The following is a 25,275-nucleotide window of genomic DNA, read 5'->3' on the forward strand; positions in this document are numbered from 1 at the left end:
TAGAAGGACAAAAATTAGATTTGTGATGTTTTTGTGGCTGGCGGCGTGTTAACATGGTCCACATTACTGGATGCAACGTGGAGTCCAAGCTTTTGAGCCTGAAAATGGAAAAACGCTTGAAGCCTGGCTCCAGCATTTGCTTTGCTTGTGTTATGAGGATTGTACTCAAAGCAGTTCGAAAACATTAATTCAATATCATCAATAAACTCAGATGCTAATTTATATTCACATTTATTCACTTTTTCACGAATTATGTTTAAGATAAGGGGCTTTTTAATGATGTCATAGTAGTCTGGAACCTGGATTTTAGAGACCAGTTTCAAAAAAGGCCAACTGTCTTCATGCCGTACTAATTCCACAACAAGTTGCTCAAAAGCAGACAATTCGTGAACGCCACCCTGTTGGCCAGAGGTCCTTCGATTCAGTGGCATTGGAGATGACTCCATGGATTGTCTTTTCCTGCCTCTTCTCTTGGATTCACTACCCTGGAGACAAAGTCTTGAAGCCACAGTTAAAGATCTTGACTCTTCGCTTGCCTTGGTGGGGATAACTCTGATGGTGGGGAAGCTGCGGCTATTCTCTGAGGTATCACTGGCACTTCTTCTGCCTCTGTGTTTTCTGTGAGGACTAAGGAGTTCCACAAATACACCTGCTTGCTCTGTGCTATGACTGTGATCAGTAAAGCAACTGGCAATTCTTGAAGATTTAGTTTCTGCAGGAGGAGCAGATCTTTTCTTTCTTGGGTTTCTACCAGTAGTTCTAGAAGAAACAGTTGTTTTCGGTGTACCCTGGTGACTCCTTGAAGGGTATCTTCTAGGATCTTGTCATTGGCCATGACTTGAGAAAGAGGAGCTAAGTCTCCCTCTTGTCTTAGTTGGCAATCTAACCTGTGGTCTTCCTTGTCTTGGTGGGCTGAGTTCTTCATCTTCTTGAGAATCATCTTCATCTTGTTCTACCTCATATTCTTCCTCCTCACTTTGACATTCTTCATCATCATCATCGATTTCATCCTCCTCATTCCTCCAGACTCTCTCCCATCTCTTCATCACTTTCCAAGGATGGTCTCTATCTAGAAGAGAGTCTTCTAGAATGTTGCTTTGGTCAACATTTGGGACAAAACCAATCTCCTTCAGGTACAGTCTTGAGCTTTGGTCGAATACAGTAGGTATGATGCCCCCTGTCACAGCCATTGCAAAGTAGCATGTTTTCAGCATCCCCCTTATGGCATATCTTGCAGCAAACATTCAGTATAGATTTAGACCAGATCACACTGTGATCCAAGGTGGATAAGTGAAGGAAGACTTGGGATAGGCTGGCAGAAGAAAGGAAAGACTCTCTCCAGTGGTCCAACAATGTTTTATAAGAATGTCCACTGTCACTGGCATCAAAAGGAGCTTTGAGAAAATGCTGCTCAATGCCCTATTCTATCTGAAAGAGTGTCATTGCGAGGTAGTGAACCACATTGTTCACTGACTGTGGTGTATTTGCATTAGTTGAGACAGTACTTGGAGGTTCTGTTTTTATCCCCAAAAGTCTGTCTTTCACAATGACCTTTGCTTGTTCATCAATTTCCATCTCTTCTACATCTTCATTCACAGTTTTAATTATTCCATTTTCCTTGTTCTCCTCACTTAGCAGCTCATACCACTCATTTTCTAAGGCTGATCTCCACACATGGCAGTCTGTAACCTTGATTGCTCCCAAAGTTCCTTGATAGATTCTGTCTTCAATATCCAAAAGGAAATCTCTCAGCCTCAGTTCAAGCGGCCTCTCTGCTGACATCTGAGATGGGTCATACACACTGGAGTTTCTTCCCCAAGAACATATAGGTTTATCGGTTTTAGGTTTACCTGAAAAATGAAATTTCTCTTGAGAAAAATGGGCTAGCTGTGCACATATTCTGCTTTTCTCTTGCAACAAGGTTTCTTTTAAGGCACTTTCTCTATATCCTGTAGAATTAAGAGCTTTGATAAGCTGGTCTAGCTGTTCACAAGAACTGTAAAAGCACCACCAATTTGACTCATGTAGTGGTTTTGGCAGCTGTACAGAACTGTCACCTGGACTTTGGTCCTTATTGGAGGTAGATTCAGACATCAAAGACCCTCCAGTTTTAGTAGATACCTGAGGATCTTGAAACTGCACATTATTCTGAAATGATGAATGTCGAGGCAACAGCGAAATAAACAGTGAAATAAATAGGACACACGTGTAAATACCGAATAGTTTCTCTAGTGTGAGAAACTGAAAGTGTAATTAAGGATTAAAATGATTAAAATGAATAATGAATAATTTGAAATACAAAGAAAAGGTTCAAAAGGGTGGGGGTGGCAGGAGGGGAAGGGGAGAGTTCAGGTTTCAGGCTGGAATCTGGAAAGAATCCATATATAGATTGTGTTTAAAACTATAGGAAGAGATGTAGATAGAGACTAGGCTGGAGCTTATCAGTGGGTTGGGAAAGAAGAGTCACTGAGATCAAAGGAGAGAAGGGTATGTTTCCAGAAGAAGCACATACAACTATGTACAGTACACAGTACTCAATAGTGTGATAAATGACTGTTACTGTTTTAGGTACTTATTATAACATGCTGTGCTTTTTATCCTTTACAGCATAATCCTACTTATATAAAAGAGTTTACTATAAGACGTGTGCTGCTATGCCAGTGGTAGCCTCATGTATCTCGCGTTTAAATGCATATTTGGATAATATCAAGGGGCCATCACAGATAATTGGCGTACACCTTTTCAGTTTGCACTTAGAAGTTGGCACTCTGTGTGTTACTTTGCAATACTCACGGATGAAACTGCCTAATAATGTATTTCTCAGATTATATTTCCATCACATGTTACATGGCTGTATTGAAACTTAAATTTTAAAAATTGGCCTATGTGGAGTCTACTAGTTAATTAGAATTTTTTTCTCCAGACCACTATTTGTTCAATATTAGTTTTGAAAATCTTTCTAAAACAAATCACATCTTCTGATGCCTTGTTAATGTTTGAGATGTTTTTATTTAATTATATGGAAAAATGTTTAAGTACTTTTCAGCTTTGCTTTGGTTGAGTTCTATTATATTTGAATATTATTATAGTTTTTTCCCCTTGCATTGCTTTTCTTTGAATAATTTTAATTTTTGTATATGTGTGTGTTCAGTGAATGATAATAAAGTTATACATTAAAAAAGAAAACCAAAGCCTTGTCTTGTGAAGAAGGGTGCACAATCTCCAAGTGATGAAGCAGTTTTGAAGATTTACTGGCTTTGTTGATTACACAATTATATGAGGCAGTATTGGAAAATGTAAATCATCTGTTGTAATGAACCCATAATTTAAGTAGGACTCTTGGCATTTTCTTTCAAATGCAGCTTTCTTTTTGTTGGCAGTATTAGAGTATTTTGCTCTCTCATCATTAGGTCTTTCCCTGTTTTCAAAGAAGCTCCCCAGTGACATATTGTTTTTACTCTTTTGGCTAGAGTTAGCTTGTCGGCTTACTAAAACCATGACTGAGACAATTTTGCAGTGCTGGAAAGAAGCATGGATAGAAATGGTAAATAAAATAATGGGTAAAGCCAGGGTGAACTACAATAAATGTCAGATTCTAACTTAAAGCCTGCTACCAAGTGAAGCTATAGAATTGAAGTACATCAACTTATTTACCACTAGAAAGCCTGCCATAATCAGTTGCAGCTTGTTGCTTGCTATTCACTGATATGGTCTGGTTATGAGTCTATAAACAATTGATTTACTATAGTCTCTGTGCAGTCAAACCTTTCTGCTAATGTTAATCTGTATTTGCAGCCATTTCCCAATGCCAATATCACTACCTCAGCTCCACCTCAGATCATCAGGTATTAGACTCTCCCAAGATTAGGACAACCTAGATCCTTCAAATGTGCAGTTCACGGTAGGGTTCAAGCTCCCAAGAATCTAATTCTCATGAGAATCTAACACCACCACTTATCTCACAGGAGGCAGAGTCAGGTGGTAATGTGAGAGATGGGGAGCAGCTATAAATACAGATGAACCTTCAGATTTGCTCACTCACTCACTGCTGACCTCCTGCTGAGTGATCCAATTCCTAACAGGCCAGAGACCAATACTATTTCCTAAATGAGTTTAACATCAGAACACTTTCTTCTGCTCCGCTTAACAAGTCATGCAATGCCAGCATCTGTGAAGCACAATGAGGGAATATGGTCTTAGAAGTCTAAGTATTTATCACTTTATCCTGTTATTCTAAGAGCCTTGATTTACTCCTATTCCCAAGGAAAAACTGAAAATCAAAATGTGGTATTATATATGTGGATTTTGAATTTCTCATGATGGAATATGTAGCAATGGGTAGAGGAAAGCTAAATAGGTCACTTCTCAAAAGTGGACGAGTCTCAAGTTTGCTAATATTTTAATGTTACTATTTTTGCTATGACCATAATTCCAAATACTGCTAGCTAGACCAACATTACTAAAGAAACCAGGTGTGGTGACACATGCCCTGAATCCAATCACACTGAGAGGCTAAGGCAAGAGAATTGCTGAGTTTGAGCCTAACCTGGCCAATAAGCAACTTAGTGAAACCCTGTCTCAAATAAAAAACCAAAAGGGCTGGTATGTAGCTCAGTGCAAAGGCCCTAGGTTTAATCTTTAGAATTGCAAAAGCAGGAGGGTAAGGGGAAAGGGAAGAGGAAAGATAAGGAGAAAAGGAGTCTTTATTTGCTGAGCTCTTGCTGTCACATGCAACATCCTAAGAGTCTTACATAGATCAGATCATTTAATCACTACTTCAATCCTTGCTGGCAGGTATCATTATACTAATTTTACAGAGGAGGGAGCAGCACAAAGCCATACTAGCAGGAAGGGACAAATGTCTGTCTGTATTTAATACTGGGTTTGGTTTTCCAAAAACAATTTGGTTTTCAGGGCCCCAGATTTCAATGTAGGCTTCATAATCAAACACATAGGAAAGAAGTGAGAGGAAAAAAAAGCTAAACCATAATTTCACCTAGTCTGTTAAGAGTTAACAATCAATTATCTCAGTGCTCAATTTCCTGTAAATTTAGCTTGTTTAAAATCATGAAAACATCTCTAGAAGACAGAAAATTTTTAAAGAAAGTGAGATTTCTGTTCTAGTTGGTAAGTTCTCTAGCCAGAGTAGATGCTCCTCCACTGAACTCAGGCTTCTGACAGTCACTAATGGCTCTTCACCGTCCTCTCCACTGGCAAACCTCTTAGTATCAATATTTCCAATAGTTCTGTCCACCCCAGCTGTGTTCACAGTATGAGTAGAGGGAAAGTGTGGTCTAGCATGACTAAGTGGACCTCATGTTTTCTTATGGATGGAGGAGATGTTTTGTAAATAATAAATGGGAACTAGGCCTGGTATAATCAGCCTCCAAATCTAAATTAAAAGTTATATCAGCATCTCTTATAGCTATGATGGCATCCTTCAGCAAGGCAAAAGGAAATAAAAGAAGTAAGAAGAGCATCCGTTTTGCTTTTTTTTTTTATTGTACCAAAGGCTTTTTAGAGGGATGCTTTTTGTGTTTTTTTTTTTTAAGCAACTAGAGCAGCTAGCACTGAAGATACATGAATACTACAAAGTTTATACAGTATCTTAACTTCACATGTCTTTGTACATCAAGGTATTGGAAGAGGAGGCTTGATTGAGTGAATGAATATTAGGTTAATCTAACTAAGCCAATATTTCTTTAGTCATTGCACTGTGCTATGCATTACTAAACACAGTAGATATTGTGATCCTAGTTTCTCTCTCATTTAGACTTTTTCTCTCTTTTTCTCATGCCTCACTGTGTTATTTTTCCTGCATGTACGTGCCTAAGCACCTGTGTGTGTGTCTAGCCTCCCTTCATTTATACCTGATCTGATACTAAGTTTATTTCGAAATTCAATTTTTCCTTCCAAATCCTCAAGCCAGTTAACATGATATAATTTGCACATATAATGAGATATTATCTAGTCCACCATCCAAATCAAGCCATGAAACAACACTGAGACACTGTGACCCTCTGCAATGCCACATGCCACACCAGAGACCTTCAAATCACAGCTACATACTCTAGTTCACAGAGATATGACTTCTTACAGTGTTGAGATTCAAATTGTTCCAAATTTCCAGAGAACCTCAACAGAAGCCTCATAGTGATTCCCCTTGCCTCCCCGTGTGCCTAAGGAACGATCTGTTTCTTGAAGGCTAACATAATAGGATCAGGGGCTCAGCTGTCCCATGTCATCTAGCCTGCTGTGAGCTGCACAAGAGACTGAAAGCAAAAAAAAGAGAGAATCAGGAACAGGAAATTTGAGAAAGTATTCCTGAGACACCTATGAACATGAAAGGGGCCCAGGATATTTTGTAAGGTACTTGGATATGTGGACTTCACACACAGCTGACCAGAAAGTCCAAGTTAGCCAGGAATTTGCTTTCTAGGCCTTTATAATATAGGAGTTCATCATCTACTTTGACTATGCATTGTCCAAGTATGCAAATTAGTACTTATTTATTAACTAAGGGTATTAACTAAAGAGATCCTTCTGAAAGATCTTAATTTTAATTAAAATTAGACATAGAATTTCACATGTCTCCAGTGGATTTCTTTAAGTTATGTTCTTTTCTATCAGACATTAAGGGTCTTGAGGAAGCCTGGTGAGATTTCTATTGGCTTAAAGTGCTTTGGTTTTATCTTATTTTCTTTTGCATTTTCTTTCATAAACCTCAAGTGCTTATCTTGGCTATTAGTAAAAAAGCTCTAGGAATATGTAAAATACTCAAAATTAAAGCATTATAATTGCTACACTGAATTTTGGTAGGAACAAAATCTAGCAAAATATACTAAAGTGATGAAAGAGATTTTAATACATATCTTTTTATTTTTAATTGACACAATATTTGTATGATACCAACATTATAAAGTAGAAAAAGGACATTCCTTTGCCATTTAAATATGAAGAGTATTTTGACAAGCATTACAGTAGTTTCATCATCTTGACAGCTGCATTACTCTGAGATGCACTACTTCACTTGTTTTTCCCAGTAATACCAAAGCAGGTATTGTTCTCCCAACTCATGCAGGAGAAAGAGTAGGGAGGGTAAGCAAATTGTCCAAGGTGACTGTTAGTTAGCCTTCTTCTGTTGTGACAAACTATCAGAGAAAAATAACTCAAAGGAAGAAAGATTTATTTTGGTTCATAGTTTCAGAGGTTTCAGTCCATGGTCAGCTGGCTCCATTGCTTTAGGCCTGTGGTGAGGCAAAAATCTCATGGTAGCGGGTGTGGCAGAGGAAGCCTGCTCAGTCCAGGCTGCCAGAAAGTAGAGAGATAGAGAAAGAGAGCCAGAGAGGAAGGGGCTAGGGACTCAGTACAGTTCCCAAGGTCTTACCCTCCAAATTCACACCCTTTAACTGTGTCTCAACTTCCTGCTTCCATCACCTCCAAAAAATGCTATGAAATTATGATTTCATCAGTGGATTAATCCATTTGATGAGGTTAGTGTCCTCATGATCCAGTCATCTCTTAGGCCACACCTCTGAACATTGCTGCACTGGGGATCAAACTCTCAATAAATGAGTCTTTGGGGACATTTCATATTTAAACCATAACAATGACACAACTTAAGAAAGTAGAGCTGAACTGCAGTCTGTCTCATTCCACACATGGGACAATTCACATAAATGAATAAATAAATAGAATAAGGCAAGGGAGTGACTTTCCATAAGTACTTGCGGTTGAGGATAAAAATTTGTTTTCCCTTTGAAACTTATAGTTTAGGACAGAGATCATCTCAGAATGTACCTTTGAGGTCAGAAGTAAGTTTCCAGCCTGGTTAAACCAGAGCAATAGCTATCTGGGCCATTGGGATTACCACTTTGGCCCTTGTAAATGTTTATTTTCAGAATTTCACTTTGGCATTATTAACTTAACTGGTGTGCTAATGAGCTACCACTTGGAAATTCCTATTAGCATGTGCTGTTGTATTTAGGATATGGGTCACTATTTCACGTGGTTCTCCTACAGAAGACTCAGAACAAATCTTTTTCTCAGATTTCAACACCAGGAAAAACATACACTTCTACTGAGCAACAATATACTTCTGTGGATAGTGTGAGCTTTATAATTAATCATATTTGCCTTTTTGCCTTGACAGCTGGGATGCTTAAGACCAAACCTAACCACTGACTCTGTAAAGTTAAGAAGGTATCCTTTATACGCTAATAATTTCTCCAGGCTTAATTTCACTACCCTAGCCATTTCTCACCTTTTCCTCATTATTTTTTCTTTCCTGTGATAATTTATTTTAGGCATTTGTGTCATGCTTCCAAGCCCTATTTGGAATAGAAACATTCATACATTTATTTATCTCTATGTGTATCTGAATATCTATATTTGCAACTAGAATAGCTAAATAGCCCTCATTAGACACAGAGCTCCTCAAGGGCAGGGAAGATGCCTTACTGATCTCTGTATCCTCAATACAAACATTCTGTTTGACATCCAGTCAGCACTCAGTAAGCATGTTTGAAGTGAATGAAATTTTGAAATATCTCCTGAGATGCTTTGGAAGACTTGAGAAACTATTTTAGAACTATAAACTATTGTCTTAGCTCTTCAGATCCCAGTAGATGAGAGTACTCTGTTTACATTCTGACTCTTGTCAAAAGTGGGAAAATATTCTGTCAGAATACAATCCATGTCATCTAATGCCAGTGCCCTAACAGAATACACATAACATACTTCCCCTAATACAGTGCCTGTAACATACACACATACCACACATAACGCACATAGCACAGTTTCCTTAATACAGTGCCTCTAACATGCCCCCCTCCCCAAAACAGAGCACTCACAGACCATGGGCTTGATAAATATTTGCTGAATAAAGGTTGAAAACCAAGCACATTTCTGTGCTGTATACAAAAGTGAAAAAGTGTTCTCTTCTGAATCTTCTCTGAGATTTCCCCCAGTAATCTCTTGGAGGAGATGGAGTATCACATGGGGCTACAAACTGAGATACTGGACTCAGACACACTTGGGCTCAAATCTTAGTTATGCCTTTAACCAGCTTTGCAACCTTTTCTCTCCTAAGTGAGAAAGTAGCTAAGCCTTTATTTGCTCACCTTTAAACAGTGATCAATCATAACACCTAGAAATTACTACAAGGTTTTAATATTAAAATGTGCTCAATACATTTGGCTCAGTGGTTTGTACATTGTGAGTACCAAGTAACTGTGGGCTTTCTCACACATTTTCTTACACTCATTGTAACAGTAAATTCATTCATACATCATATTGATATAATCATATTGATTCAAACATCAACTATCTACACTTAGGGAAGTGAATTGCAGACAGTGTGCTTATAATCAAAACACCTTTCATTTCAATTTCTAACCATCATCTTAATCTTACCTAAGTCACCTCTTCTCCAAATCTAAGAACACGTAAGTTTTCCTCCTCCTCCTTCTATGGAGATTTGCTGTGAGAAAGGAAAGAGAGGAACAGGGTTCATTAATAAATAACTTCAAAATCCTCTTTACATACTAGCAATAACTGAAAAGTGACAGGGCTTCTTAACTATTTCAAGAAGATATCAATAAATAGAATTTGAATTTGAATTTAAAGTGAGCATCATTAACAAGATTGAAATATTTGGGAACCTCATGGCTGATTTCTTAGGATTAGGTTTAGAAAAACAACCACTCTTTTAAGTGAAGCTTGGATCAAATTTATGAGTTGAAGATTATTCTTTGCTTTGAAAGATAAATCTCTTTAATGTGATGACAATATAAAAATGTGTTTACATTTAATTTAGTGTTTATGAAAGATACTGGGTACATGCCTACCTAGAATTCAAGCTAAAGGGCCTACAAATTGATGATTAATATAATCTCCTACTAAAGCTTTGTCCTTAAATCACCACAAATCCATCTGGGTTCTCTGTGTGCCCCATCTGTATTCAGGGGGAAGAGAATAACATTAGCATCACGTCTACACAAAGAAAAACTTTGCATTTGAGATAAAATGAAAGAACCAATGAATGCACAATTACCCAGACAGGCTTGGGGCCTTCTGAGTACAGGAATATGCATTTTTAGGAACTTTGACTTCAAGGTCATAAGCACTATTGCCAACAGGTACTCTGCTTCTGCCTGCATTGAAATAGAAAGAACTCACAGATCCAAACTGACAATTTTTGTTTTCTGTCTGTCCACTCCATGCTGTCAAATAGAGGCCCATTCTCTGGACTCAGAACAATGCATCCATTGCTGTTTTGTGCCTGTAAAAGAGACTATGCCAGCTACACTATACCTGTGGGCATGAGTAGCTGCAACATGAGATGTGAAGGCAACTCACTAGGCTTATTCTCCTTGGCAGCAGTATCCAATCTTTTTGGCACCAGAGACCAATTTCATGAAAGAAAAATTTCCCATGGATGGGGATGAGGTTGGTGTTTGGGATGATTCAAAGGAAAGGGCAACCTAGATCCCTCATATGCACAGTTCACAGTAGGATTCACACTCCTATGAGAATCTAATGCCTCTGCTGATCTAACAAGAGGGAGAGCTCAGGCAGTAAGGCCTGCCATGGAAAACAGGCGTCCTGCTATGTAGCCTATACTTGGTTTGAGGACCCCTGTCCTAAAGCACCACAACCTTATGTTTCAGAATTGAAATATGCAATCCTATCTATTGCACAGTGACTAAGAGGATGGGCTGGAAGCCTGACTGCCTGCATTGGAATCATGTGGCCTTGGGCAAGTCTCCATACTTCAGTTTATCTATAGGTGTGACTAATAATAGAAATTACTCCCGAGGGTCAGTGTGACAATTGAATGAGTTAATATGTATATTAGATTCCTCTGACAGTCAGAACAAAATACTACAGATGATTTTATAGTATGGATGCCTTAAACAAGAAGAATTTATTTTCTCATAGTTTTAGAGACTGGAAATCCAAGTTCAAGGTTCTGACAAGATTTAGTTTCTGGTGCTGCTCTCTTCCAGACTTCTCTGTCTTCACATGGTAGAGAGAAAATGATCGCCCTCCCTCTTCTTCTTCTTATAAACCCACTAGTACCACTATGAGGGCCTCACCCTCACTACATTATCTAACCCTAATTGTCTTCCAAGGCCAATCTCCAAATTTAGTCATATGAGAGTGAGGGCTTCAATACACAAGGGGGATGGAGACAATTCAGTCCATAGCATGGAGTAAATAACCCAGTTCTCACCATGCACTAAGTACTAAAGAAATGTAATCTACTGTTATTCTTGTGCCAGGCACTTCACAAATGGTCTCAGTTAAAAATCATAGCAGTGCAGACATAGGTAATACTTTCTTCAGCTGAGGAAACTGAGCCCAGAGTTAACCATCCTTGGGATAGCAAAGCTGACTGGTCTCTAGTCTGACTCAAGAGTCAATATGCTCTTTGTTTTATTACACCACATCTTTAAACTTTTTAACAAAACTACAACTGCTCTCAATCATTTTTAGTTATTAAAATATCCATGTTCTTAATATGAAATCATGTTATACAAGCATAATATCTAGTCCTACAGATACCCTTCTTTTATGGAAAAAAATCTTTGTAGCTTAAAGAATGTCTTTTCAGGCTGGGGATGTAGCTCAGTGGAGCCACGCCTGCTTGGCCAAGTGCAAAGTCCTGAGTTCCATGCCTGGCACCAGAAAAAAAAAAAAAAACGCCTTTTCTTTTTTATCATTCCCATGGTATACTGAAGCACTGATAAGCAGGGAAGCTCTGCTTCTCATGCTCATTTTGCTTATCCTCACAGCTAAGCAGCCACACATACAAAACTGCATGTCCCTGTGCAGGGTATGAAAAGGCTTAATAGTCCAGCCCAGAAATAACACACACCACTTCTCATGATTCATTCGCCAGAGCCCACCCAAGAACAAAATGCCCAAGATGTACAGCCTTATAATGGGCTTGGAAGAGAAGAAATTCAGAAATATTTGGAAAAATCACTAGAGATTACCACAAGATAACATCTGACAGTCAAATGCTGAAGCATAGCTTATCTAATGCTAAAAAGGATTAAGGACATATCTACTTCTTTAAAAGCTATCTATCTTACAGCTGATTGAGTGATTTTTATCTTTTCTTCTTGGTTATTAGCTAAAAGCAATAAAATTATCCTTTTCACTCTTCACCAAGCTACCAACTGAGCAAAAGAAAGTAACCAACTATTTATTGCCTTATGGGATAAAGATAGTGAGGGTCAGGGTGGGGAAGAAAATCAAAGAATGGGTAGGTACACTTTCTGTGTTCAAAAGTTGCCATGGAATTCCCTAAACTTAAGTCCCAAATAACATCAAGGATTCCAAGAGCTTCACAAGAGAATTAGAAAATTAAAGCGCTTCTATAGATAAACTTTTAAAACTACATATGGGCCAATGTGTATTCACCAATAAGTATGTATCACACACACATACACGCACAATAAAGTAACACACAAAAAAATATATAAACTACAACAGCAAGATTGAAAATGGTGGATGTTCCTCAGGAAAATGATTTGGATAGTGAACACTGTGAAAAGACTGCTTTTAGAGTACTGACAGGAGTTCCCTTTTTGCCAGATGTATTACCTTTTGTGTATCATGCTGAGTTACATAAAAAAACTTAGTCCTTCAGGTTTGGTCTTTTGGTATTTAAGGGACAAAGAGAAAAAAATACAAAATATCTGATGCTATTAAAATGTCCACTATCAACACGCCTGTTTAATAATCAAAACATTAGCCAAGATTAGGCAAGAGAAAGAAATATAAGGAATATGTATAGGAAAGAAAAAAGTTAAATTATCATCATTTGCAGATAACACAATCTTTTATCTAGAAACCCCAAAAATTTTCAGCAAAAGACTCCTAGAACTAATAAATAAATTCAGCAATATAGCAGGATACAAAATCAACACACAAAATCTGGTAGCATTCCTGTACATCAATAACGAACTCAATAGGAAGGAATTCACCATTCGTAATATCTTCAAGAAAAATTAAATACTTAGAAATTAACCTAACCAAGGAAGTGAAAGACCTCTATAATGAAAACTACAGTACACTGAAAAAAGAGATTGAGAAGGACATCAGAAAATGGAAAGATACCTGCTGTTCCTGGATAGGCAGAACCAACATTGTCAAAAGGCCATATTACAAAAACTGATATGTAGGTTTAACACATCCCAATCAAAATACCAACAGCATTCCTCACAGAACAAGAAAAAATCCTAAAATTTATATGGATCTAGAAGAGGTCCAGAATAGCGAAAGTAATCCTGGACAACAAAACTAAAAAAGGAGGCATCACAATCCCAGATTTAAAGCTACAGTACAAAGCTTTAAAAATAGCATGATACTTGCACCAAAACAGGCACATAGATTAATGGAATAGAAAAGAAGATGCAGAAACAACCCAGGTACAGTGAGTCATCTGAGCTTTAACAAAGGGACAAAAAGCATACATTGAAGATAGCCTCTTTAACAAATGGCACTGGGAAAACTGAGTGTACACATGCTGAGGATTGAATCTAGACCCCTATCACTCACCATGTACCAAAATAAAATCAAAATAGATCAAAGACCTAGATAATAAAACAGAAACACTTAATCTACTGGAAGGTGAAATAGGAAAACTTTTAAAGACACAGGCACAGAACCTAAATTGCAAATGAAATAACATCAAGAACCAACAAATGATATTATGTCAAATTTAAAAGCTTCTGCATAGGAAAGAAAACAGCCAACAAAGTAAAGAGACAACCTACAGAATGGTAAAAAATTGCCAGCTACTTCTCTGATACAGGACTAATACCTAGAATATATAAAGAACTCAAAAAATTTAGACTCCCCCCCCCATAAAAGACTCAGTGAAAAAAAATGTGTAAATGAAATGAACAGGCACCTCTCAGAAGAAGTACAAACATCTAATAAATACATGAAAAAATGTTCAACATCTCTGGCCATTAGAGAAATGCAAATTAAAATGGCACTAAGATTCCATCTTATTCCAGAAAGAATAGCTAGAGTCAAGAAATCAAATAATAACAAATGCTGGTGAGGCTACAGAGGGAAAAGGGAACCTTCTTCATTGTGAGTGAAAATGTAAACTAGTACAACCACTATGGAAATCAGTATGGAGAATCCTCAAAAAAACTAAAGATAGAAATTCCTTTCAACCGAGGTATTCTCCTTCTAAGTATCTTTCCAAGAGAGTTAAAGATGTTAAAAGTGGTACATACATACCCATGATCATAGCAGCACAACTCATAACAGCTAATTCTTGGAAGCAGTCTATATATTTATCAACAGATAAATAGCTAAAGAAAATCTGTTCTTTATGCACAAGGAAATATTACTGTGCCATAAAGGATACAATTGAGTCATTTGTGAAGAAATGGATGCACTTTGATATCATAATGCCAAGTGAAATAAATCAAATCACAAAGTTAAATATCACATAATTTCTCTTATAGAAAAAAGCCAAAATATAAACAATTTAAACAACAAAAGACAATAGGAAATAGAGATAGATTTTTTTGGTAAATGGAAAGGGGATCTTGAGATGGAGGGAGATGGAGGGGGTGGAAGGGGAGAAGGGGAATAAACAGGAATCAAGACATGCTGTGTACATGTACCTACTCCCCACAATGAATGCAATCATCATGTACTACAAACATGTACTAATAAAGAATAAAATAAAAGTAAGTCAAAGGCAGCTTTAAAAAATAAATAAAATAAAATGACTATACCCCAAAAGACTTGGAACATTTAATTACTCCAGGAAATATATTGTAGGGTTGCTGTGAGAAACAAATCTAATTAATTACTAAATTAGTTTTTGACACAGCTAAATTTTCTTTAAAATTAGCAGTAGAAAATGAACATGTGAAGTGTTAATAGAAGATGAAAGTACAAAACAATGAAATACTTCTGAGGGATACTAGCTGATTTCAACTATTTGTTCCTTAATAATATTTTACAGAACTTAATCTTCCTTCCACTTTTTCAGTAAGCCATTTTAATAAAAACCAACACTGTACCACTTCACAAATTTGTAATCCCACAACTCAAACAATTAGCTAACCAGTCAACCAGTCATCAAAAACAGATGCTATGATATCAAATTTATCCACAAAGAGATAGGCACTGCCTAATTTTCCCTCACTCCATAGGCAAAAATCAGTGATGTTATGGCTCAGGACAATTTAATGTTTATAGGTTTGATTAAATATATGAATCTTATTAAGTCCTACACACAGCTGTAGCTTCACAAAATGTTGATATTGTCCAAAAGTAAACTGCAAAAATTGGCTGTTTCAATAATTTTTGTTATAATTATGGGATTTATTTCCTACACTCTTAGTACAAAATGTACTTTATAGCATTGTATTAAAAGTTATTTTGGAAACAATCTGTGGTGCTTTAAACACCAGAACATCATTGCTTTTCTGTCCTTAAATTATGTATCTCTTTTCTTTCAGAAGTTCTGTCTCAAGAAAGAGTCTTGGACAACTCATTCAAGTTATAATTCATACCAAAGTTTTACCTCTAGGATGCATACCTGACCAAAAAAACTAGCCTGTCAACTAGGACTGTTGGGAAGAGGATGAAATGGATCTTAACGCAGTTAAACCATAGACTTTAGTTGTGGTCCCGCTGCTTCCTGCCCACCATCTGGTCCAAGCAAATGCCTTCAGACTCCATCATCACATTTTCTTCCTATCTGAAGATAAAATCAGTGGCTCTCCACTTATAATTTGATGTCTATATTTCTTCTTCAGTGTTATTTTAACATCTCATCTACATGTTAATTGCATTCAGTGTAAAGCCTGCTGAGGCCAAGGCAGAGAGCTCTCAAGCTACTTTCTCTCACAGTCTTCCTCAGTCTTCCCTGTCAAGCATGTGCCTTCAAGAGTCCTTTCTTGCTCTGGTTCTCAGGTATATGAACCACACTTCCAGATTTTTAAAGTCTCACCTATTTGTATAATGGTGAAAATCTATTTTTGAATTGACCCCCTCCCCCCAGCTGGGAGCCAACGACTTGAAAATGGAGCCATTCATGGGCCTGGAATTTAGGTCAGTAGTTCTGCTGCCTGCAGAGAGAGAGACAGAGAGAGACAGAGAGAGAGAGACAGAGAGAGAGAGAGAGAAGATGTAGTTGTTCAATCAAACCACTCCATCATTTCCAGCCATTTTGTGTATTAGTAGAATTAACACGTAGGTACTTTGGGCAGGCAGAAATGAAACAATTCTGCATTAAGGGGGTCTAAAACCAGTGCCTAAAAGGTGGCTAATTTAACATTCAGGACCTATTCATAAATTCTTGACTAGAGTCTGCAAAGTCTTTAGTTCTTTTAAAATAAAGGGCAAATGGTCTATTATTCTAGGGCTTTAGACGGCACATTTTTAAATGAGCTGATTAGAGCTGGAGACTGCTTTTTAGACTTTGCCAAATATATATATAAATATAGCTTTTATGGGGTCCCTCTTGCAGCTATAATTTTACAGTTCATTTAGGAATTCTCAAGTGGGTCAGGATTAGCTCTGTCAATGCTTATTCTCCTTTCTGTGAGATGATTGCTTGACTCAACTCACAGCCAGACTAAGATTTGGTAATAATATAATGTAATCTGTACTGAACCATGTGCTCAGAAGTTACATCAAGACTCTTTCCTAAAGCTTTATACATTCTGAGACGCTGATAAAGAAGCAAATGTTCTAATTCCAGTTGCAGACCATTCCTTTCAACCACTCATTTTCCATTCTACTCCCCTCTCATCTTACAAACAACAAATATAAACAGGAAGTTCTCTTTTGGAAAGACTGTGTCACACTTCATCCAAGCTCAGTAGTAGACTAACCCCCACTCACTTTTCTTTGCCTGACAGGTAAAGCATAGTAAATCATGCAGAAGAGAACAAGAAAAGAGCAAATAGTTCACAATTTCCCGTGCTATTTTGCCATTTGTTCCCACTCAGCCTTCCCTCTTTGCTGCCAGAAGCACACAAGTATTTGGGATACATCAAAAATGACATCAGAAGCACCTAATTAACTAGGTGCATAATTTAAAACACAGATCTCTGTGTCCTACTTCAGAAATACTGAATCAGAAACAGGGAGAAGTGAACAAGTTCACCATTACCATGGTAAAAATGCTCCTAATTTTTTCTCATATTTGTTATTGGTATATGTTTGCAATACATAAAATATACATTTATTTGGGAGGATTTGTACCTGTGAACAACATGTCTTGATTACCCTTGATTCACCCTTCCCTCTCCCTTCCCTAATCACCTTTCCCTACTCCAAAATATCCTCCTTTATTGTACTTTTTAATTTTTTTATAACTAGGTCTCTCATATGAGAGAAATTATGTGATATTTAACTTTCTGCCTTACTTTTTTCACTGAACATTGTAGTCTGAAGATCCATCTATTTTCCTACAAATTATTTCAATTAATCTTTCTTTATAACTGAATAAATATATAATGGAATTTTATTCAACATACTCCTTATAGTACTCTCTTAACACCATGACCTTTTAGAACCTCTTGTCCTGTGTACTGGCTTAGATAACCAGTGAAAATCTCAAATAAATAGTCAACTGCTGAGACTAGACTGTAGAGTGAGAATCCTCAACCCAAAAAATTAGATTTGCCAGGCATCCCTGATGCCATTTAGAAAATCCCTTCTTCTCTGTCCACCACAGAGACAGAACTGAGGGCAGAGCATGAGAGATGCTTAAGACTCAGATGAGAAGACAGGCAAGTAGTACTTCCCATAGGTGCACCATACACACCTACCAGCGCAGCAACCTCACACCCACACAGGGCTTCAAAGTCTGCCTCTGCCTTCCTTCCTACCTGACTTGGTCTCATCTTCTGCCTTAATCAAGGAGCAATTTTTATTACTCTAAATATATTTCTTTAAGTAATCCAAGGGAAAGCTTGTCAACAGTGTTCTCTGCTCAAATAAGAAATCTCCCTCCCACTGAATTCTGTTTTCCTGTACTTCTTTCTGGCCCTAATCTTTCCTGAGTCTCTCTCACAGTAGCTTTAGAGAAACAAAAGGCTAACGAAGTCACCTTAGAACCTAATCTTAATAATCAATTAGGTTTTAACTCACTAGCAGATTTAATTCCTAGCACTTTAACTGAGAGGATAGCCATGAATCATTTCACTTTAAAATAAAGAGGTTGGGCTGGGGATTTAGCTCAGTGGCTCTGCCACCTGCCTCCCGATCCCAAGGTCCTGAGTTCAATCCCCAGTACCAAAAATAAAATAATAAAATAAAGGGGTCATCCACAATAATGTTTTATATAAAAATAAATAAAAATAAAAATAAATGTATTTTTTGACTCATTTATGCTAAACATCATCATGAGGGCTAGTGTCGCCTTAAGAACATTAAGAACACCTGTGATCCCAGTACTTAGAAGGATGAGGCAGGAGGATCACTGAGAGTTTGAGGACACCCTGGACTGCATCATGAATTCAAGGTTAGCCTGAACTACATAGTGAGACCCTGTCTCTAAAAATAAAAATTAAAGGGCAATAAACAGCTTCAGGCCATAAATCAAAATTCATCTCCATACAGAATGTTGTACTCTCTTCACCAAGTAGTCTTAAGTCTCATGAAATTTAGTTTGTTTGTTTAAAAGATTAACAAAATTGAATTTAGAGCATTTTGTTTTATTGTGGATCATTGAATAGTCAAAGATCATGCCTTTTTAAAAACTGTTCATAAAAGTAGCTGCATGTTTGATAAATAAGCAGCACATTGCCAATGTGTTAAAGTGTTTGAAGTACATTGAACAAATGCTGAATTCCATCTTGACAAGCAACCACACTTATCCGTCATGATTATTTAAAAAGAAGAAAATGCTGCAGAGCAAATTGACATACGCTGGGCAACCTGTTATGCAAATTTTGATATTTCCTCAACAGTACAAATTGGAACGTGGCTTATTGTTGCAGTAATCAATTTATAGATGATGTTCTTAGGGAATTTGGCAGCCCCAAATTATGACACATATTTAAATGTACAATCTTGCCTGTTATATAAGTCATGCAGAAAGCTTATAGAATTTCAAAGAATAAGAATCACCCCAATTTTTCTTTCTTCCCTTCTTTTTTTAATGTCTATTTTACTTTCTTTCTGTCTTTGCACCTTTAGATAAAACTAGTAAAACCAAGGTTACTTGTTACATAAATAAATACATTCATATTTAAGAACTATCACCCTTAAGTAATGAAGAAAAATAAACCTTGACACAATTTTAAAAATATGAAAGATAACATAAAATTTAAAAGGTAAAAAGGATTTTAAAAAGAAAAAAAAAGGATTTTATTAAAACATTTTTCCTCAGACTGCTGGGTACTGTGGCATGTATATTAGGTGATTCACTTGGTAAGACGATAAGGACCTTTTTTCATTTTATTTTTCAGTACCTTTTCTTGACATATGTCTGTACATATAAGAAATCCACACAAATGATAAGCTTACTGAATTTTCACTAACTGAATGTCCCTACAAGAACAGCATCCCAATAAAGAAGACAGAAAGTTTATTTAAAAAAAATGAACAATGCTAGACATATTACAATATCTGATTTCAAAATTCCTACAGCACTATAGTACCAAAAACAACATGGTACTGGAATAAAAACAGGCATATACCAATAAAATAGAATAAAGGATCCAGTAATAAACCCACACAGCAACATCCGATTCTTAACAAAGGTGCCAAAAATATGTGCTGGGAAAGAAAGACAGCCTCTTTAACAAATAGTGCTGGGAAATTTTTATATCCACATGAAGAACATTGAAATTAGATTCCTATCTCTCACCTTGTATAAAACTCAACTCAAAATTATTTAAAGACCTAAATGTATGGCCTGAAACTTTGAAATAGCTAGAATAAAACATAGAGGAAGCCCTTCAAGAAATAGGCACAAAGGGCCTGGAAATTTAGCTCGGTGGCACCATGCCTGCCTAGCAGGCGCAAGGTCCTGAGTTCGATCACGGAATCAAAAAAAAAAAAAAGAAAGAAAGAAAGAAATAGGCACAAACAACAACCTCCTGAATAAGATTCCAATAGCTCAGAAAATAGTAGCAAGAATCAATAAATGGGATACTATCAAATTATAAAGCTTCTTCCCAGTGGAAGCAATCAATAGAGAAAGAGATAGCATGCAGAATGGGAAAAAGTCTTTTCCTGCTACTCTTCTGATAGAATGATAATGTCCAGAATATATAAAGAACTGAAAAAACTCAACACCAAAAGAACAAGATGGAATATTAATACCCAGAGGGGAGAGAAGATGGCTGCCTAGGGGACCACAGTAAGGGTGAGTGCCTCCAAATTGGCGCTAAAGAAAAACAGGTATCTTGAGGTTGTGGCGAATGATAAAGACTGATATGGAAGGATAAATCAAAAGAAGATCTGGCTGGATTAAAATCCAGTGTTGAGCAAGTATATGAGGGGATACTGGGTCCGGTGCCCCCCCCTTCCCTGCAGAGGAGCAGAGCCATGGGGGCACCACTGCATTCCCCCCAACCACCACTGCCTCTGGCCACTGGGCCAAGCCAGCACTTGGAACCACACCACAGAGGGGCAGTGAGTCGGAAAAGATATTGATCTGAGCTCCGGAAGATAGAACAGAAGTGAGAAAGAGAAAGAGGGCCTCTCTGAGGCTCCTAGATGAAAATTGAAGCCCACTGGAAAAGTGAAGAAAATCTCTGTAATAAAGGCACACCAGACCACCATGGTTGGTAAGTTGGAGGGATCACCACCTCCCATCGGAACGTGGGCTATCTTCAGGGGAAGGGCAGATGAAACCTGCAGAGTCCAACGCAGCAGGTCGGAGATCTCAACTTGGGCCTTGCAGGCTGAAATCAGCCTGAACCTCAGGGGACAGCTGCTGGCTTACTGAGACTAATTGACTTAGATCTGCACACTCCTGCCCCCCCCCCGTCTATAGTGACAGAAGAGACATACTCTGAAGAAGGCCCTTTATTTTTATTTTTTATTTTCAAAATAATTTTTTCTCTTATTTTTAATATTTTTTCTAATTTTTAATCTATTCTTTTCTCTTTTCAATTTTTTTCCCTTATTTTCGCTTCTTTTCATTTTTTCCTTTCTTTCTCTTTCTCTCTTGCTCTCTCTCTCCCACCTTATTCTTCATTCCTCTCCCTTTTTATCCCTGTTCCTGTCCTAATTCTAATTTCTTTTTTTTCTTACTTTTTCTTTTCTTTTTCCTTCTTTTGATTGTTATTAGTTTTAAAGGAAAGTGAATACAATTTCTAGCTTTCCTGTTGCTGTTAGGTTGTTCTGTTTTTGTGTTTTTTCTTTTGTTCTATTTCTCCTCTTCTCTTTAACAGCTTCCTAGAGTTTGTGTGATCTTCCTCTGCCCTCTGGCCTCAATTCTAACCTTTCCCTATCCTACCTATCTATCCCTCCCTCCTCAACTCCTTCTAAGTCCCCATCCTGAAGGGTAAAGTTGCTATATTGAAGAGTTTATTCACTATAGACATATTTTGGGCTGGTCCTCAATTTTAATTTAATTCACATGTTTAAAAGTGATAGATTAATCACTACCACAGATTGTCATTTTCTAAACTGTGCTTGATGCTATTGTTGTTGCTGATTGTATCACTTGGGCTAAGGTGCTGTGATTGATCGAATCAGTTATACTTCCTGGTATACTGAAAACATGATGGCCTAAGAGTCATTAGAGACTCAAAACCTAAAGGCCAGATATATCTGGGAGACACTTCTGAGAAACTATCATTCCATAAAGGTTCTAAATACAAGCAAGAAAGATACTTACAATAAGCAATATTGAAGTATCAACCCAGGAATTGAACCAAAAACAGTAAAAACAAAATGAGAAGACACCTAAGCAAGACGCAAAATCAGGCTACCAGCTCACCAAAGGCAAATTCAGGGGGAAACGAGGTGGAAAAGTCTGATAAGCAGTCACCTGGGCACCCTACTCTAAAGGTGCAGAAAGTAACAAAACAGATGAGTGAAGCTCTAGAAAAATTCAAAACAAATAATTTCCCAGATAACTACAGAGATGGTGAGCAGAATGAAAGACATGATTAGAGACTTTAGAACAGAAACAGATTTTAAAAAAAGATGAGCTCAGGACCATGATGGAAACCATGAATGCCCAGCATAGGAAAGAAATGAAAATCATGAAACAGTTTCAAACAGATATCCAGGAGATTAAAAACTCTATTGAATGCATTTGCAGCAGAATGAGCAAATGTGAAGGTAGAATATCAGTTATAGAAGATAGGATTGCAGTCAGTGACCATGAAAAGAGAGATCTCTTAAAAATAGTAAAGGACCAGGAGAAATTGATCCAGCAGCTCCTAGATGACGTAAAGAAGAATAATATAAGACTGATAGGAATCCATGAAAAATCAGAAGAAAGTATAAATGACATGAAAAAAACTGTTCAAAGAATTAATGACAGAAAACTTCCCAAACAGAGTGAAGAATTTGACATACACATGAATGAGGCATAAAGGACTCCAACTAGCCATGATCAAAAAAAAATCTACACCTAGACATATAATAATCAATATCTGGAAACACAATAGAAGAACAAAATACTGCAAGCAGTTAGGGAAAAGAAATAAATCACATACAAAGGAAAGCCTATCAGAATCACAGCAGACTTTTCAACACAAACCCTCAAGTCAAGGAGAGCTTGGAGTGAGGTATTTCAAGCCCTAAAAGAAAACAACCTCCAACCTAGACAGATGTATCCTGCAAAATTATCTTTCAAAATTGATGGGGAAATAACATGACAAAGAATACCTGAGAAACTTCATGAATACCAAACCAGCACTCCAAACAATTCCAAACAGTATCCTAGAAAAAGACAACGAAGGTCACAATTCCTTGAGGCCCAACAGACCAAATTCATCAGGCAAGACAAGAAATGAAAGGGAGAGGGAGAAAAATAAAAAAGAAGCCCAACAGCAGGAAAGCAACATGACAATGATAAGTCAACACATATTAGTTACAACCATCAAGGTTAATGGCCTCAATTCACCAATCTAAAGAAATGGACTAGCAGAATGGATTAAGAAGCAAAATCCAACAATATGCTGTATACAAAAAAATGCACCTAGTCCAAAAAGAAACTCATAGACTGAAAGTAAAAAATGGAAAATAGTTCTCCATGTGACAGGAACCTGGAGATGACACTGGACCACTCCTTCCTACAGGAGAGAACCTCGCCTTTCCCCAGACTCAGCACACACACTATCTTGGGGAAGGATACAACTGAGGGAGGGACTGGCCTCTCAGTGATGGCCTGGCTGGGTGGAATAGACTCACTTTAACCTCCATAGTAGTCATAGCAAGTGAGATACATGCAACTCAGCAATTCAGAGATGCCAAAAGGAGGAGAATGGAGTGGAATAAATGGTCGTGTATGCACATCTATAAACAGTGGTTCTCCAGCACCTGCAAGCAATGGGACTCTGCAGAGACAGAAGGCTTTCTCAATACAGAAAAAAATGTAAGTCACCCATTCCTCCCAGATACAATAGGAGTCCTGTCTGTGGGACATTCAGTATGACACAAACGATTGCTTCCACAGGGGTAAAGCATGCAGCACCAACATGCTGGGAGTTGCAGAAAGCTAGGAAGACTGAATCTGTGCCAAGTACTCAGAGTGGAGTGGAGGAAATCTGTGAGGGGAGGGAGATTGATGCCCAGATCTGAGGATGATTCAGCAGACTTCAGTATGTCTTCTCCCAAAACTGGAAAGGCCTGAGGTAGTATGAGGCTCTGCCCACCTCCAATCACTGGAAAAGGGTGCAGTCTGCTGAGCCTGGGCATGGCATTAGGTTCTGCAGCCAGAAAGATACCTACAGGCAGAAAAATAGTGACACCTGACCTGATGGCTTTGGGGACATACATTAGGCAAGTAAAACCTATAGAGGGAAGACACAAAGACATTCTCCAAAAAAAATCTATTCTAGCAGCCAGATCCACAGACTTGCTGTGGGACACACCTGGAGGACAACATGCAACTGGGACATGTGTTTGGAAGGAGCAACAGCCTCCATGGCTGCAGGAGGAAAACTGCTTGCTTCCTCACAATCAGACTGTGGCTCCTGTCAGAGGGAGCTATGTGAACTCTCCAGGTTAATGTAATAACAACTGTGTGAAGGCTTTTATTTTTATTTCTGTTTTCATTTTGGGTGTAGTTACTGTTTCCTTGCTTCTCTGCTTGATTTGGATCATTTTGGTTGGTTTGGGGTTTTTTTCTCCTGTTATTATTTTCCCCCTTCTTTTCTTTTGGTTCATTTTTATTTGTTGATGTTGTTTTGTTATTATACTTTATTCTGCAAGGTTTTCTCTTTCTACCAGCTCCCTTTTTTAGAACTACTTTTCACTTATTTTTGAGCCTCTTTTCTCATTCTTTTTTGTCCTCTATTCCTCATTTTCTTGCTTCCATATCTTCCCTTTCCTTCTTTCCACCTATCTAATGCATAAATATAACAGGGCCTGGTATATCTGCATTAGAAAATAAGAATTAACCAGTGCCATAACATAAACAGTACCATTCAAGGACATGTTGGGATAACCCTTTAAAAAGTTGGGCTTAGAGGATTCAAACAAAACTACCTAGAAATATATTTGAAAGGTTCTGACAACCTCACAGCCTCCCTTAATCTCTAAATACACTTCCACACATCTGCATACCTCTTCCTACCTACATAAATACCCTCTGAAAACCCCCACAACACTAGCCCATTAACCCAGCCATGAAAATAATTCCTAGAGTCCAACCTCTATTTTTTATCTATTGACATTTCTCTTACTTCCCTCTCTTCCCATTGACATACCCCCTTCTTTTCCCTATCTTTCATCTTCCACATTCCAGATGAACCACAAATAGCAGTATAATATAATGTGTAAAGGTGAAAAAATGTGTAAAGGTGTAAAATGGTTTAAAATGGTGAAATTATCCAACAAATTTTAATGTTTATGGTTGCTATATGGTTGGATCTGTTGCTGCTGTTGTAGGCAGAAGAAATTTTCTCCTTACAGCATTGAATAGGTTGAAGTGGTAAACAGTACCACAGACAAATAAAGCCACAAACACATCACAGGAAAATGTAACCTAACTAAAGAAATACTCATATCAACAACGTACTGTCTTCATCCAGCACACAAAAAAATAGTATTATGAAAGAACAACCCAACCAAATGCCTACA

The 25,275-nt window shown here is 37.6% G+C and overlaps 1 pseudogene; it reads right to left on the reverse strand.

Annotated features, from left to right (window-relative positions):
• Positions 1-14: 14 nt before the first annotated feature.
• On the reverse strand, positions 15-24,119 carry LOC101702621 (bromodomain adjacent to zinc finger domain protein 1A pseudogene; annotated as a pseudogene).
• Between the last annotated feature and the right edge of the window lie 1,156 nt (positions 24,120-25,275).

This window comes from Heterocephalus glaber, unplaced genomic scaffold, assembly GCF_053883595.1.
Source record: "Heterocephalus glaber isolate CG9 unplaced genomic scaffold, H.glaber_assembly_v1.0 deba00001543, whole genome shotgun sequence".
In the NCBI taxonomy this organism is placed as follows: Eukaryota; Metazoa; Chordata; class Mammalia; order Rodentia; family Bathyergidae; genus Heterocephalus; species Heterocephalus glaber.